Genomic DNA, 16849 nt, shown 5'->3' with positions numbered 1-16849 from the left:
TATGAGCCTTGTGTTTGACAGTACCAAAGTGAATGGTTTACTCTTTATCATACCAACCTATCTCATGAAGTTCCGTTAAGTTTTGTGTGATTGAAGTTTTCAAGATTTGGGTTAGATATCGATATGAGGAGAATAAGGAGTGGAAAGACCCTAAGATTGGGGATGCCCAAGGCACCCCAAGGTAATATTCAAGGAAGACTCAAGCGCCTAAGCTTGGGGATGCCCCGGAAGGCATCCCCTCTTTCGTCTTCAAAACTATCGGTATACCTTACTTGGAGCTATATTTTTGTTCGTCACATGATATGTGTTTTGCTTGGAGCGTATTTTCAATTTTACTTTAAGTTTGAATAAAATCATTGGATCTGAAATCTTGAATGAAAAATAATCCACCCATGGCTATTTAATTATTTGACTACTCAGTATTCTTCACTTATATCTTTTTGGAGTAGTTTGTCATTTACTCACGTGCTTCACATATATCCTATGAGTAAATGGTTGAATGAATTGAATATCATAAATCTGAATTTATATATATTTCATATGCTTACAACATGGGGAGTAATGACTTCACACATAATAAGTATAGGTAGTAAACTTATTGGAAGTTAGCAAACGCAGAATTGGTCACTTGAACAATTCATGAAAGAATATTGAAGGAAGAGAGATTTCACATATAAATATACTATCTTGGACATCTTTTGCAATTGTGAGCACTCATTAAAATATGACATGCTAAAAGGTTGATGTTGGACAAGGAAGACAACTTAATGGGTTATGTTTTCCTATATCCGAAATGTTATATTGTCTTGCATCATCCAACATGTTGACCTTGCCTTTCCCTCTCATGCTAGAAAAATTCTTTGCACCAAGTAGAGATACTACTTGTGCTTCCAAATATCCTTAAACCCAGTTTTGCCATGAGAGTCCACCATATCTACCTATGGATTGAGTAAGATCCTTCAAGTAAGTTGTCATTGTTGCAAGCAATAAAAATTGCTCTCTAAATATGTATGATTTATTAGTGTGGAGAAAATAAGATTTATACGATCTTGTGATGTGGAAGAAATAAAAGTGACGGACTGCATAATAAAGGTCCATATCACAAGTGGCAATATAAAGTGACATTCTTTTGTATTAATATTTTGTGCATCCAACCATAAAAGCGCATGACAACCTCTGCTTCCCTCTGCGAAGGGCCTATCTTTTACTTTTATCTTCTACCATTATACAAGAGTCATGGTGATCATCACCTTTCCATTTTTACACTTTTTTCCTTTGGCAAGCACTTTGTATTGGACCAATCCGAATATATATATCCACTTGGATGTAGGTTTTCATAAATTATTATTGTTGACATTACCCTTGAGGTAAAAGGTTTGGAGGCGAAACTATAAGCCCCTATCTTTCTCTGTGTCCGATTAAAACTTTGAACCCATAAATATCACGTGAGTGTTAGCGATTGTGAGAGATTAAATGATAGTTGAGTATGTGGAGTTTGCTGAATCAAAGCTCTTACATAGACCCTTCCCGAAAATAAGATGAATTGCAATTGTTTGATAACTAAGAGCATGGTTTGTTAGTTTTCAAGAAAGTTTATGATCTATACTTGAACATGTGAATAGCTTGTTGATCATGAAAATTTTTATGAGATGAGCTACTATTATGACATATAATGATGTTAGAAAAGGTGGTTGAAATCATCATTGATCAAACTTGTGCACCTGCTAGCATTCACACTTCATAAATTATTTCTTTTATTATTTACCTACTCGAGGACGAGCGGGAATTAAGCTTGGGGATGCTGATACGTCTCCAACGTATCTATAATTTATGAAGTATTCATGCTATTGTATTATCCATCTTATATGTTTTATATGCATTTATATGATTTTTGGGCGTAACCTATTAACCTAGAGCCCAGTGCCAGTTTCTGTTTTTTCCTTGTTTTGAGTTTTACAGAAAAGGAATACCAAACGGAGTCCAATTGACGTGCCAATTTTTGATGATTTTTTATGCAAAAGAAGCCCCATGAGTAAAAGAGTTGGGCCAGAAGAGTCGCGGGCTGTCCACGAGGGTGGGGGCGCGCCCTACCCCCCTAGGCGGGGGCCCCTATCTGGTGGATGATTCGGAGACCCCCCCCCTGACGTGAAACCAACGCCAAAAATTCCTATAAATACAGAAACCCCCAGAAAATAACCTAGATCGGAAGTTTTGCCGCCGCAAGCCTCTGTAGCCACGAGAAATCAATCTAGGCCCTCTCTGGCACCCTGCTGGAGGGGGCCATCATCACTAGAGGCTATGGAGGAGGATACTAGAGGGGCCATCATCACCATGAAGGCCAAGGACCAGAGGGAGAACCTCTCCCATCCAGGGGAGGCCATGGAGGAGGAAGCACAAGGGGGAGAACCTCTCCTCCTCTCTCTCGGTGGCACCGGAGTGCCATCGGGAGGGGAATCATCGTTGCGGTGATCGTCTTCATCACCATCACCATCATCATCACCATCCTCATCTCTTTTACGCGGTCCACTCTCCCGCACCCCGCTGTAATCCCTACTTGAACATGGTGCTTTATGCCACATATTATGATCCAATGATGTGTTGCCATCCTATGATGTTTTGAGTAGTTATCCTTTGTCTTTGGGTTCATTGATGATCTAGATTGTTATGAGTTGTATGTTTTGTTTTGGTGCTGTCCCATTGTGCCCTCCATGTCGCGCAAGCATGAGGGATTCCCGCTGTAGGGTGTTGCGATACGTTCATGATTCGCTTATAGTGGGTTGCTTGAGTGTCAGAAGCATAAACCCGAGTAAGGGGTTGTTGCGTATGGGATAAAGGGGACTTGATGCTTTAATGCTATGGTTGGGTTTTACCTTAATGATCCTTAGTAGTTGCGGATTCTTGCTAGAGTTCCAATCATAAGTGCATATGATCCAAGAAGAGAAAGTATGTTAGCTTATGCCTCTCCCTCATATGAAATTGCAATGACGACTATCGGTCTTGTTAACAATTGCCTAAGACAATTCCACACACCGACCCACCATTACTCCACACTCGCTATTTATAATATTTAGTAATATATTCTAACTTTATGATAACATCACCTACTTTTATATTTTAGCTCTCCGATATCATGCAAAGTTATCCTCTTCATACCCACAACGTAGTTTTATTTCTCGTTTCTAGTTGGAAGCAAATGTTCTGTGTACATAGAGTCGTATCAGTGGCAGATGAGACTTGAGAGAATACTGATCTTACCTTTAGCTCCTTGTGGGTTCGACACTCCATACTTATCACTTCCACCTTTGGGAATAGCTAAGATGATTCCATGCACTTGGGGATTATCAGTATGCCGTGTATGTAGGGCATGTTCCGGGTGTGTATGATGAGTGGCCAGAGTGTCAGGCCCAAGTCTCTGGCTTCTCCGGCGGAAGCCAGAAAGGTTTTAATAGCAGAGCAGAAGCCGAAGCTAGTTACTTGAGGTTCATAGCAGAACAGGGGATTCAGAACCAACGCCGCTGCAAAAAAACTACTACATAATACCGCTTTTGATCATCGTGATCGCTCTTATCTCGCATGTCATAGTTTAGGTAGATGATGAAACATGTGTCTAATGTGACAATGTAAGAGACATGTGATCATTAACTTGTATCGCTATTTCGAGATGATGATGAGATCGACATCATTTGTGTTCGATAATGATGATATGATGAGACTATGTTGTACCACTTCGATGATGATGATGATGAGACATTCCTTTTTCATATAGTTTCAGTGTATGTGTATGTTGTAATTGTATAAAACCTGTAAAAATACAAACACAACAAAAAAAACTAGCAGTAGCGTGGGGTTTTGGAGTAGTAGCGGCACTGCCTTACCAGTGTTGGTTGCAGAGCCACGCTACTAGTATTAGCAGTACATCGATGGGCAGAGGCGCGCTACTACGAGACATAGGTAGCAGTAGCACTGGTTGGAACAAGCACTACTGCTAAAAAATAGTTGTAGCGCCGTAGCAGTAGCGCGCCTGCCCGCGCTACTAATAGCCAAAAAACCAGTGCTACTGGTAAGGATTTTCCTAGTAGTGAAAGTCCGCTGGGAATTATTTGCCATTTAAAAAAAAATCACTGTCGAACAAGCCTAATTTTTTAATTATAAAATACGAGTGTATTTGATAAAATAGGGCTAGTAATCCGTCTGGTCCCGGAGCTTTCGCAGGACCCATTTGGAAGAGAGCCCTTTCGATCTCCTCACCCGTCCAATTCGTCGTCAGCTTGGCGTTCATATCAGTGGAGACCAGGGTCTGAACATGCTGCAGAATCTAACGGAATATAGTTGCACCCTCGGATGTGTAGAGCTCCCTATAAAAATCCCATGCCACGACACGCATCTTAGTGTACGTTGATGCATAGCTACATCAGGCTTCTTCAGCTTCAGAGCATCTCCAACAGGCGCGCTATTTTAGCCAAGCGCTGGGAAAACTGCTTTTTTGCGCGTGCCGAGTCGAATAGGCGCTCCAACAGCGGAGCAAAAATCGTGTGCGCGCGATATAATGGGTTCGGCACGTGGAGGAAAACAGCATCGCGTGCCGCTTATTTCATGCGCCCGCTCCCGCGAGCTAGACATTCAAGCGCCCGCGACCAACTGGCGCCAACCTCTCTGGCCGCCCCGCCTTCGCCTCGCCCTGCGCCGTTGCCGGTGAAATTTGACCGATAGAAGGTCGCACCGACATCCCCCAAACCCTCCCTACACCCGCAACCCCTCCGCCACCGCCGTCGTAAACCCTAGCGCGAGGTTGAGCTTCAGCTTCGCCGCCGGCGGCCCTCCTCCAAGCACTGGTCTCATGCGTGGCCTCTTCATGATGCCACAGATGACCTCGCAGGGTGGCATCATGCCGTCGCCCACCGTGAAGCCATGGGCCTCCCTCTCCAAGCGACTGAATGTGGCGGCTGCGAGGGCGAGCAAAGGTGTTCAGGAATAAGAACAAGGCAGATGGTTCTTCTAGGCGGACAAAGAAAAACCTTGCAGGGCGTCCGACCACACCTCTGCTGACCAAAGTGCCGGAGAGCTTGCAATTTGTTGTGCTGGAGGCCGATGCGCACAAGGTGTTTGATGAAATGCCCACAAGGTATGACTCCCCCCTTTTTGTTGGTGTTTTTTTACATAAATGTATAGATGTGGATAGCTTAGTTTTCTTCTACATACTTTGTAGTTGCAATGATGACACATATATGTCAACTATGGGTGTTGGCTCCAACAATTCTCATTGGTCTCAAACCAATGAAGTGTATGAAGATGATCATTTTGAGTGGGAGGTGGACGAGGATGGTGAGGGTATTGTCGATGCACCGAAAGAAAGAGCGGGCAACTACACCATGGACGAAGACATCTTGCTATGCAATACATGGTTGCATGTGTCTATGGATGCCAACATTAGAGGGGACCAAAGTAGAGATGCATATTGGGACCGGATGAAGGAGCACTTTGATTTACACAACAAGAGTGGAATTGACCGCATGGGTAGATCTCTTCGCTCCCGGTGGTCGACAATCAACAAATATTATCAAAGGTGGGCGGCAGCACTTAAGGCAGTTGACACGATAAACACAAGTGACACTAATGATAGATATAGGGTAAGTGTCATTTCTTTATGTTCCTTCCATTTTCATGCTTCTTTTTTGGTGTTTCAAGTGCTAACTTGTTCTTTTGTTTGTAGCTCACTATTGCATAAAACTTATTTCAAGGAGAAGAGAAGAAGACCAAGAAAGGGAAGGTCAAGAAAGGAAGATCATTTGTGTTGGCCCATTGCTACAATGTGTTGAAGGATGAAGAGAAATGGAAGCCCCGTGATGGCCAAGAGGAGAGCAAGAAAAGCAAGACAACTATTGATTTGGATGATGATGATGAGGAGGAGGCATCAAGTGATGGCGGCAAGAGAAGCCTGATACGTCTCCGTCGTATCTACTTTTCCAAACACTTTTGCCCTTGTTTTGGACTCTAACTTGCATGATTTGAATGGAACTAACCCGGACTGACGCTGTTATCAGCAGAATTGCCATGGTGTTATTTATGTGCAGAAACAAAAGTTCTCGGAATGACCTGAAACTTCACGGAACATCTTTTCAGAAATAATAAAAAATCCTTGCAAAAGATGAAGACCAGGGGGCCCACACCCTAGCCACGAGGGTGGGGGCGCGCCTGCCCCCCAAGGGCGCGCCCCCCTACCTCGTGGGCCCCCTGGAGCTCCTCCGACCTCGACTCCAACTCTATATATTTGCTTTCAGGGAGAAAAAATCAGAGAGAAGGATTCATCGCATTTTACGATACGGAGCCACCGCCAAGCCCTAAAACCTCTCGGGAGGGCTGATCTGGAGTCCGTTCGGGGCTCCGGAGAGGGGAATCCGTTGCCATCGTCATCATCAACCTTCCTCCATCACCAATTTCATGATGCTCACCGCCGTGCATGAGTAATTCCATCGCAGGCTTGCTGGACGGTGATGGGTTGGATGAGACTTATCATGTAATCGAGTTAGTTTTGTTAGGGTTTGATCCCTAGTATCCACTACGTTCTGAGATTGATGTTGCTATGACTTTGCCATGCTTAATGCTTTTCAATAGGGCCCGAGTGCCATGATTTCAGATCTGAACCTATTATGTTTTCATCAATATATGAGAGTTCTTGATCCTATCTTGCAAGTATAGTCACCTATTATGTGTTATGATCCGTTAACCCCGAAGTGACAATAATCAGGATACTTACCGATGATGACCATAGTTTGAGGAGTTCATGTATTCACTATGTGTTAATGCTTTGGTCCGGTACTCTATTAAAAGGAGGCCTTAATATACCTTAGTTTCCGGTAGGACCCCGCTGCCACGGGAGGGTAGGACAAAAGATGTCATGCAAGTTCTTTTCCATAAGCACGTATGACTATATTCGGAATACATGCCTACATTACATTGATGAATTGGAGCTAGTTCTGTGTCACCCTATGTTATGACTGTTACGTGATGAACCGCATCCGGCATAATTCTCTATCACCGATCCATTGCCTACGAGCTTTCCATATGTTGTTCTTCGCTTATTTACTTTTCCGTTGCTATAGCTATCATCACCACAAAATACCAAAAACATTACTTTTTCTACCATTACCTTTTGCTATCGTTACCCCTACTATCATATTACTTTGCTACTAAACACTTTGTTATAGATATTAAGTTTCCAGGTGTGGTTGAATTGACAACTCAGCTACTAATACTTGAGAATATTCTTTGGCTCCCCTTGTGTCGAATCAATAAATTTGGGTTGAATACTCTACCCTCGAAAACTATTGCGATCCCCTATACTTGTGGGTTATCAAGACTATTTTCTGGCGCCGTTGCCGGGGAGCATAGCTCTATTCTATGAGTCACTTGGGATTTATATCTGCTTATCTTTATGAAGAACTTGAGAGATCCAAAAACCAAGATTTATCCCTCAACTACGAGGGGAGGTAAGGAACTGCCATCTAGCTCTGCACTTGATTCGCCTTCTATTTTGAGTAAGCTTGCGACACCTAAACCTGCTTTTGCTATTCGTTCTGATATGTCGCATGTTACTGATGATGCCACTTCTGCTATGCATGATACTTTTGGTGAAACTACTTCTATGCTTGATACTACTGTGCCACTTGGTGAATTTCTTGATGAACAAGTTGCTAGGGTTATAGAGAGTGGAAATATTGAATATGATAATATTGATGAAAGTGATGATGAAGACTCTTCCCCTAATAAATATGAATCGCCTGTTATTCCTGAGGGTTATGTTTTTGAAAAAGAAGCTGCTTTAGCTATTTTAGCTTGCAAAGATAGATACGAACTCAAGAGGTTATTAGCTAAATGGAAGCAGCAATCTCTTAATGCTAGAATGAAACCTGACCCAGCTTTTGCTACTTCACCTATCTGTGTTACCGATAAGGATTATGAATTCTCTGTTGACCCTGATATAATTACTTTGGTTGAATTTGATCCTTTTCATGGCTATAAATCTGAAACTATTGTGGCACATCTTACTAAATTAAATGATATAGCCACCCTGTTCACTAATGATGAGAGGACTCGTTACTTTTATATCCTTAAAATATTTCCGTTCTCATTAAAGGGTGATGCTAAGATATGGTTTAATTCTCTGGATCTTGGTTGTGTGCGTAATCCCCAGGATATGATTTATTACTTGTCTGCTAAATATTTCCCTGCTCATAAGAAATAAGCTGCTTTGAGGGATATATATAATTTTGTGCAAATTGAAGAAGAGAGTCTCCCACAAGCTTGGGGTAGGCTTCTCAAGTTACTTAATGCTTTGCCTGATCATCCTCTTAAGAAAAATGAAATACTTGATATCTTTTATAATGGACTAACCGATGCTTCCCGAGATTACCTGGATAGTTGCGTTGGTTCTGTTTTCAGGGAAAGAACACCGGATGAAGCTGAAATTCTATTGAATAATATGTTGACAAGTGAAAATAATTGGACACTTCCTGAGCCTATTCCTAAACCAACTCCGAAGAAGAGAGGTGTCCTATTTCTCAGTCCTGAAGATATGCAAGAGGCAAAGAAATCTATGAAAGAAAAAGGTATTAAAGCTAAAGATGTTAAGAATTTACCTCCTATTGAAGAAATACACAGTCTTAATTTACCACCTGTTGAAGAAACATATGATCTTAATACATTACCTATTGAAGAAGTACATGGTCTTGGTAACCCGACACAGGTAGTAAAGGTAAATTCTCTCTATAGATATGATAAAGCTGAAATCCCATTTACTAAGTTTGCTAGCCCATGCTTAGATGAGTTTGATAAATTTATGGTTAAGCAAGAAGACTTCAATGCTTATTTTGGTAGACAATTGAAATACAATTCAAATATGCTTGAACACTTGGGTGATTATATGGCTAATGTCAAAGGTGAACTTAAACTTATTAGTAAACATGCTTCTATGGTTACCACTCAAGTAGAACAAGTACTTAAGGCTCAAAATGATTTGCTCAATGAATTGAATAGTAAGAATAATGATTATGCTGTTAGAGTGGCTACTAGAACTGGTAGAATGATTCAGGAACCTCTGTATCCTGAAGGCCACCCTAAGAGAATTGAGCACGATTCTCAGAAAAATAATATAGATGCACCTAGTCCTTCTAAAAGGAAGAAAAAAAATGATAGGACTTTTCATGCTTCTAGTGAACCTATTGTTGATACACCTGAGAATCCAAATGATATTTCTATTTCTGATGCTGAAACACAATCTGGTAATGAACCTGAAACTAGTGATAATGCTAATGATAATGCTCATGATGATGCTCAACCTAGCAATGATAATGATATAGAAATTGAACCTGTTGTTGATCTTGATAACCCACAATCAAAGAATCAACATTATGATAAGAAAGACTCTGTTGCTAGGAAACATGGTAAAGAAAGAGAACCATGGGTTCAGAAACCCATGTCTTTTCCTCCCAAACCATCCAAGAAAAAGGATGATGAGGATATGGAGCGCTTTGCTGAAATGATTAGACCTATCTTTTTGCGTATGCGATTAACTGATATGCTTAAAATGAATCCTTATGCTAAGTATATGAAAGAAATTGTTACAAATAAAAGACAGATACCGGAAGCTGAAATTTCCACCATGCTTGCTAATTATACTTTTAAGGGTGGAATGCCTAAGAAACTAGGAGATCCAGGAGTACCCACTATACCATGCTCCATTAAATGAAACTATGTTAAAACTGCTTTATGTGATCTTGGAGCCAGTGTTAGTGTTATGCCTCTCTCTTTATATCGTAGACTTGATTTGAATAAGTTGACACCTACTGAAATATCTTTGCAAACGGCTGATAAATCAACTGCTATACCTGCCGGTATTTGTGAGGATTTGCCTGTTGTAGTTGCAAACGTTACTATTTTAACGGACTTTGTTATTCTTGATATTCCCGAGGACAATAGTATGTCTATTATTCTTGGAAGACCCTTTTTGCATACTGGAGGGGCTGTTATTGATTGCACTAAAGGCAATGTCACTTTTCATGTTAATGGTAATGAGCATATGTACACTTTCCAAGGAAACAACCTCAAGTTCATAGTATCAACTCTATTGGAAAAATTCCATCGATTATATTTGGAGGTTTTTAATTTCCTCTTCCTACTGTCAAGAAGAAATATGATATTCTTATTATTGGGGATGTGCATATCCCCGTTGAGGTAACGTTATTCGAAATTTCTCCGGTTCCATGTTATTCGGAATGAGTTCGTTAACAAGACTTGATCAACCTTGTTAGTGGATTCCTTTTGATGAGCATGAGATGGATGAAACTAGAAGGCACAACTCTCTGTACCCTCCTTTTACTTTCTGTTATTTATATTAAATAAAATAAAAAAATAAGTATTTTCCGTCTGTTATCTGAATTATCTGTGCAATATAAAAATACCCCGAAAATAAAAGTTCTCCAAATGCCCTGAAATTTAAATATGATTTTTTCTGAAATATTTGAGAATATTTGGCACTGAGAACATATCAAGGGGGCATCCACCTGGCCACGAGGGTGGAGGGCGCGCCCTACCCCCTGGGCGCGCCCCCTGCCTCATGGGCCCACGGTGGCCCTCCTCCACGTATTCCTGCACCCACACACTTCTTCTTCCTCCCACAAACACGAATATCCATCTCAAGCACGAGTTCTAGCTCATTTTGCTGCGATTTTCGATCTCCTTGCTCAAAGCACCTCTCACAAAACTGCTTGGGGAGATTGTTCCTTGGTATGTGACTCCTCCATTGGTCCAATTAGTTTTTGTTCTAGTGCTTTATTCATTACAAATTTGTGCTTCTTAGGTGACCCTGTTCTTGAGCTTGCATGTCAAATTTATATGGTCAAAAGTAGTTTTGATGCTTGATATAGGCTCTAGGCACTTGTAGGAGTAGTTGCTATCAATTTTGTTGAGTTTGGTTTACTTTTATTTTGAAGTTACTAAAAATTTCAGAATTTTTCAGAAAATAATGAAGAGATTTTTGAGGGGCTCATCGAGCCGAAGCTCGAAGGAAAAGGAAAATGAAAAAGCAGAGAAGCCCAAGTATAATCTGCCTCGCACCATGGAGGTTCGGCCGTGTGAATGGCCTTCCGATGAATTCTTCAGAGCAGCCGGGATTTATGATGATTCTTATGAATTGGCTGAGAATGCAGGCCTCACCGCCTTCCTCCATGACCAACGCTCATAGTATCTCTTACTCACCAATATCTTTGTGCAAAACTTTCATTTCCATGCTAGGAGCTAACCACCTATGATGGAATTTTATTTATATGATGAGCATAAGGAGATGTCATTTTATGATTTTTGTCGGGTTTGTTTGATCCCTTTCGAGGGCACAATAGAGGAACCACATCACGGCGATGTGGATGGGTTTATTGATACCATCACTATAGGGGAAACGAGGAAGGTTTCCGATGCATGAATCACTAGCATACATTTTCCTGTTTTACGCTACTTTGCAATATTTGCTAGTCGTTGCTTAATTGGTCGCGGAAACTGTGGAAACCTTAGTGTTCTTGATGTTATTATTTTGTTCCACGGTTTATTCAGTGATAACTCTGTTAGTATGGGCGGTATTATTGCTAAACGGTTAAGTCTGAACTGTACAAAGGTCCCCATCTTTGGAGGCATCTATGCTTCACGCCTAGCTGCACATTTTAACATACCTATTAGGCATTATGAGAAGGAAGAAAAATTGCTGCCCACTGTTTATTTAGATTACAAGAGTATGGTGGCACACGATTTTATTGTTAAGAATAGGGAAGGGAAGCTTAAATACAAATTGTTCTTTCATAAACATCATCCTGAGACTATCAACCTGCTTGCTTCTTCCTTGTTTGATTTATCTGCAGGCAGTACCTTGTTCCGTTAGAGGCTATTCACGCCTACCGGAACCCTACATCAGCCATAGAGCCAGAGCCGGAACCACAAGTTGATCCTCCACGACAGTCTAATTACCATTGGGATCCGGAAATGATTGCCAACCAGTGGCAGTCAGAGTCTTCTTCTTCGCAGTACGACCCCAACTATTATTATGGATATCTGTGAGGCCAACCATGGACATAGACCAACTTAGGCCAAAAGCCTAAGCTTGGGGGAGTACGTATTTCTCACCAACATTATATTCATGTTCACACACTCATTGCTAGATGCCAGTGCTCATACTTTTTCATTATATCATCCATGCTAGTTTATTTTACTTTTTATGCTTTCTTCTTGTGTGTTTAATAAACCTTAAGGAAAACAAAAAAATAGTTGTAGCTTTTAGCTAGTTTTAATTTCCATGCTTGTAGTAGTAATTAAAAAGAAAAAACCAAAAAGATTTCATGTTCTTCTTTTGCTTGTTGGGAGCTTTCCCGTGTAAATAGTTTTATTTCTTTTCTTTTCTTTGGGGGTCCATAGGAGAAGACCATAATTAAATTGTTGAAGTGGCTCTTATATGCATTATTGTTGATCTGACAAAAGAGCCCATATTGCCTTATCTTTTCCTGTTTATTGAATGCTTGCAGATTCCAGCTTAGTCCAATGCACGTGCACTATTATTATTATTATCCACATCGTTTGGTTGTGCAAGTGAAAGGCAATTATGATGATATATGATGGACTGACTGAGATGAGAAAAGCTGGTATGAACTCAACCTCTCTTGTTTTTGTAAATATGATTAGTTCATCGTTCCTGATTCAGCCTATTATGAATAAACATGTTTGCAATGACAACTAGAGATCATAGTTTCTTGTACCATGCTTGATTAGCTAGGAGCTTATAATGGTTTACCTTGCATGCCAACATGCTATTAAAATGGTTGTGATGTGGTATGATAGGGTGGTATCCTCCTCTGAATGATTTAAGTGACTTGACTTGGCGCATGTTCATGCATGTAGTTGAAACAAAATGAACATAGCCTTCACGATATTTATGTTCATGGTGGATTATATCCTTCTCATGCTTGCATTCGATGTTGATTAATTTTAATGCATGTTCATGACTGTTGTCGCTCTCTAGCTGGTCGCTTCCCAGTCTTTTGCTAGCCTTCACATGTACTAAGAGGGAATACTGCTTGTGCATCCAACTCCATAAACCCCAAAGTTATTCCATATGAGTCCACCATACCTACCTATATACGGTATCTACCTGCCGTTCCAAGTAAATTTGTATGTGCCAAACTCTAAACCTTCAAGTAAATATCCTATTTTGTATGCTCGAATAGCTCATGTATCAACTAGGGCTGTCCGTGTCTTCCATGTTAGGCGGGTTATTCTCAGGACGAGTGGACTCTGCTCCTCACTCATGAGAAAGTGGCTGGTCACCGGGATGCACAGTCCCATGCTTTATGCAAACTAAATCAAAATAATTGCAAACAAAACTCCCCCTGGGACTCTTGTTAGTTGGAGGCACTCGGTGTTTCGAGCAAGCCATGGATTGATGCTTGTTGGTGGAGGGGGAGTATAAACTTTACCATTCTGTTTGGGAACCGCCTATAATGTGTGTAGCATGGAAGATATCGCCATCTCTTGGTTGTTATGTTGACAATGAAAGTATCCCGCTCAAAATATTATTCACCAGTTGGAGTCATCATCTTCTTATTAAAAAGCACCAGTTCGAGAGCACCGCTGTCATTTGCATTCATTACTGTTAGTTTACATTGAGTATGACTTGACTGGATCTCTTTTACCATGAATTACAATGTCTAGTCAGTCCTTGATCTTTAAAGGTGCTCTGCATTTATGTTTTGCGGTCTCAGAAAGGCCTAGCGAGATACCATCTTGTTATATCATATTATGATTGTTTTGAGAAAGTGTTGTCATCCGAGATTCATTATTATTGCTCACTACTTGATTATGCCATTGATATGAGTAAACATGAGACCTATGCGTTATTGTGAATATGGTTAGTTCATAATCTTTGCTGAAAACTTGAATGCTGGCTTTACATATTTACAACAACAAGAGCAAACAGAGTTTGTAAAAGTTTTTCTTTATCACTTTCAGTTTGTCAACTGAATTTCTTGAGGACAAGCAAAGGTTTAAGCTTGAGGGAGTTGATACGTCTCTGTCGTATCTACTTTTCCAAACACTTTTGCCCTTGTTTTGGACTCTAACTTGCATGATTTGAATGGAACAAACCCGGACTGACGCTGTTTTCAGCAGAATTGCCATGGTGTTATTTATGTGCAGAAACAAAAGTTCTCGGAATGACCTGAAACTTCACAGAACATCTTTTTGAAAATAATAAAAAGTCCTTGCAAAAGATGAAGACCAGGGGGCCCACACCCTAGCCACGAGGGTGGGGGGCGCGCCTGCCCCCCCTAGGGAGCGCCCCCTACCTCGTGAGCCCCCTGGAGCTCCTCCGACCTCGACTCCAACTCTATATATTTGCTTTCGGGGAGAAAAAATCAAAGAGAAGGATTCATCACGTTTTATGATACGGAGCCGCCGCCAAGCCCTAAAACCTCTCGGGAGGGCTGATCTGGAGTCCGTTCGGGGCTCCGGAGAGGGGAATCTGTCGCCATTGTCATCATCAACCGTCCTCCATCACCAATTTCATGATGCTCACCGCCGTGCATGAGTAATTCCATCGTAGGCTTGCTGGACGGTGATGGGTTGGACAAGATTTATCATGTAATCGAGTTAGTTTTGTTAGGGTTTGAACCCTAGTATCCACTATGTTCTAAGATTGATGTTACTATGACTTTGCCATGCTTAATGCTTGTCACTAGGGCCCGAGTGCCATGATTTCAGATCTGAACCTATTATGTTTTCATCAATATATGAGAGTTCTTGATCCTATCTTGCAATTCTATAGTCACCTATTATGTGTTATGATCCGTTAACCCCGAAGTGACAATAATCGGGATACTTACCGGTGATGACCGTAGTTTGAGGAGTTCATGTATTCACTATGTGTTAATGCTTTGGTCTGGTACTCTATTAAAAGGAGGCCTTAATATCCCTTAGTTTCCGCTAGGACCCCGCTGCCACAGGAGGGTAGGCCAAAAGATGTCATGCAAGTTCTTTTCCATAAGCACGTATGACTATATTCGGAATACATGCCTACATTACATTGATGAATTGGAGCTAGTTCTGTGTCACCCTATGTTATGACTGTTAAATGATGAACTGTATCCAGCATAATTCTCTATCACCGATCCATTGCCTACGAGCTTTCCATATATTGTTCTTCGCTTATTTACTTTTCCGTTGATATTGCTATCATCACCACAAAATACCAAAAACATTACTTTTTCTACCGTTACCTTTTGCTATCGTTACCACTACTATCATATTGCTTTGCTACTAAACACTTTGCTGCAGATATTAAGTTTCCAGGTGTGGTTGAATTGACAACTCAGCTACTAATACTTGAGAATATTCTTTGGCTCCCCTTGTGTCAAATCAATAAACTTGGGTTGAATACTCTACCCTCGAAAATGGTTGCGATCCCCTATACTTGTGGGTTATCAAAGCCCTACAGCAAACTCGGTTGCCTACTCCAAACCAAAGAGACCAAATGGAGGCAAGAAAGATGCAAAAGAAAAGAAGAAGAAGAAGAAGAAGAAGAAGAAGAAGAAGAAGAAGAAGAGAGGAGATGATGATTTATAGAATGCTATGGAAGCTATTAAGCACGAAAGGAAGCAAACGCGGTGAGGATGATGGAAAGGAGCCAAGACGGCGGTCGAGGAGAGGAAGGTGGCATTGGAGGAGAAGAAATTGGCCATGGAGTAGCGATCTAGATTATTGAAAAGGGAGAAGCACTTGTTCTTCATGGACACATCTACACTGGATGATAGGCAAAAGGAGTACGTCATTCTTTCCCGTGAAGAAGTCTTGGTCCAAAAAAGAGCCATGGCCATGGGAGGCATGAGAGCTACCAATGGGAGGCATGGGTGGCTTCAAAGCTACCATGGGAGGCTTGAGAGCACCTACGAGAGGCATGGGTGGCTTCAGAGCTATCATGAGAGGCATGAGTTTTGGGTCTCTCATAGGAGGCATGGGAGCACCTTCGGGGTGACATGGGCGGACGCATGTCTTCCGGTGTGCCTCACATACCTTCGCATTATCTCGCTGGAGATCTTGTGAACACCATCCAAGCTCCCGATGACGATGCGGCGCTTCAAAATGAAGAGGAGGAAGAATCGTCTTTGGATGAGGAGGAAGAATCGGAGGAAGAATAGGACGATGATGAGTGATGTGGCATGATTGTTGATGTGCCATTTGTTTGTGCAAACTTTTATTTGTCATGAACTTGGTTGGGTGATTTTGAACTATGTCGTGCAAGTGAACTATGCTACGTCTCTGTTTTGCATATTTGTTTATTGTTTGAAACATCACCATTGTCAAATGGACATGTAAAAATCATATTTGCAAGCGCCGGATGCTTGCGTGTGCTGTAAATTAGCATGCCTTCTGGAGCAGCTCGTGCATGCCATATTTTGCAGCGGCTGCTAGAGCCAGCGTCCTGCTTCGTGCAAAAAACGCTATTTCAACGTTGTAAAAAAGTTTTTATGCGCCGTGCGGTTGTACGCTTGTTGGAGATGCTCTTAGAATTGTTTTCTACGGCGCCTATGTGATGCCCTATTCTGTAAGAACTTGGTGTTACGGTCGCCCCTCCGGCCACGGCATCACTTCTTCCCTATCGTAGAGCTCATGCAGGTCTTTTCAAGCCACACCGAACCGAAGACACACCTTTTAACTTGCTACAAGAAGGCCCGTGAGCCCACTGTTCCCTGCGTCGTGCATGCATGTCCCATGCATGATGTAGCAGCGGGATCCTATACAGCGCGTAGGTCACCCGCTAGCA

This window comes from Triticum aestivum, chromosome 6A, assembly GCF_018294505.1.
Source record: "Triticum aestivum cultivar Chinese Spring chromosome 6A, IWGSC CS RefSeq v2.1, whole genome shotgun sequence".
NCBI classification, from domain to species: Eukaryota; Viridiplantae; Streptophyta; class Magnoliopsida; order Poales; family Poaceae; genus Triticum; species Triticum aestivum.
This window is presented reverse-complemented; position numbering follows the sequence as displayed.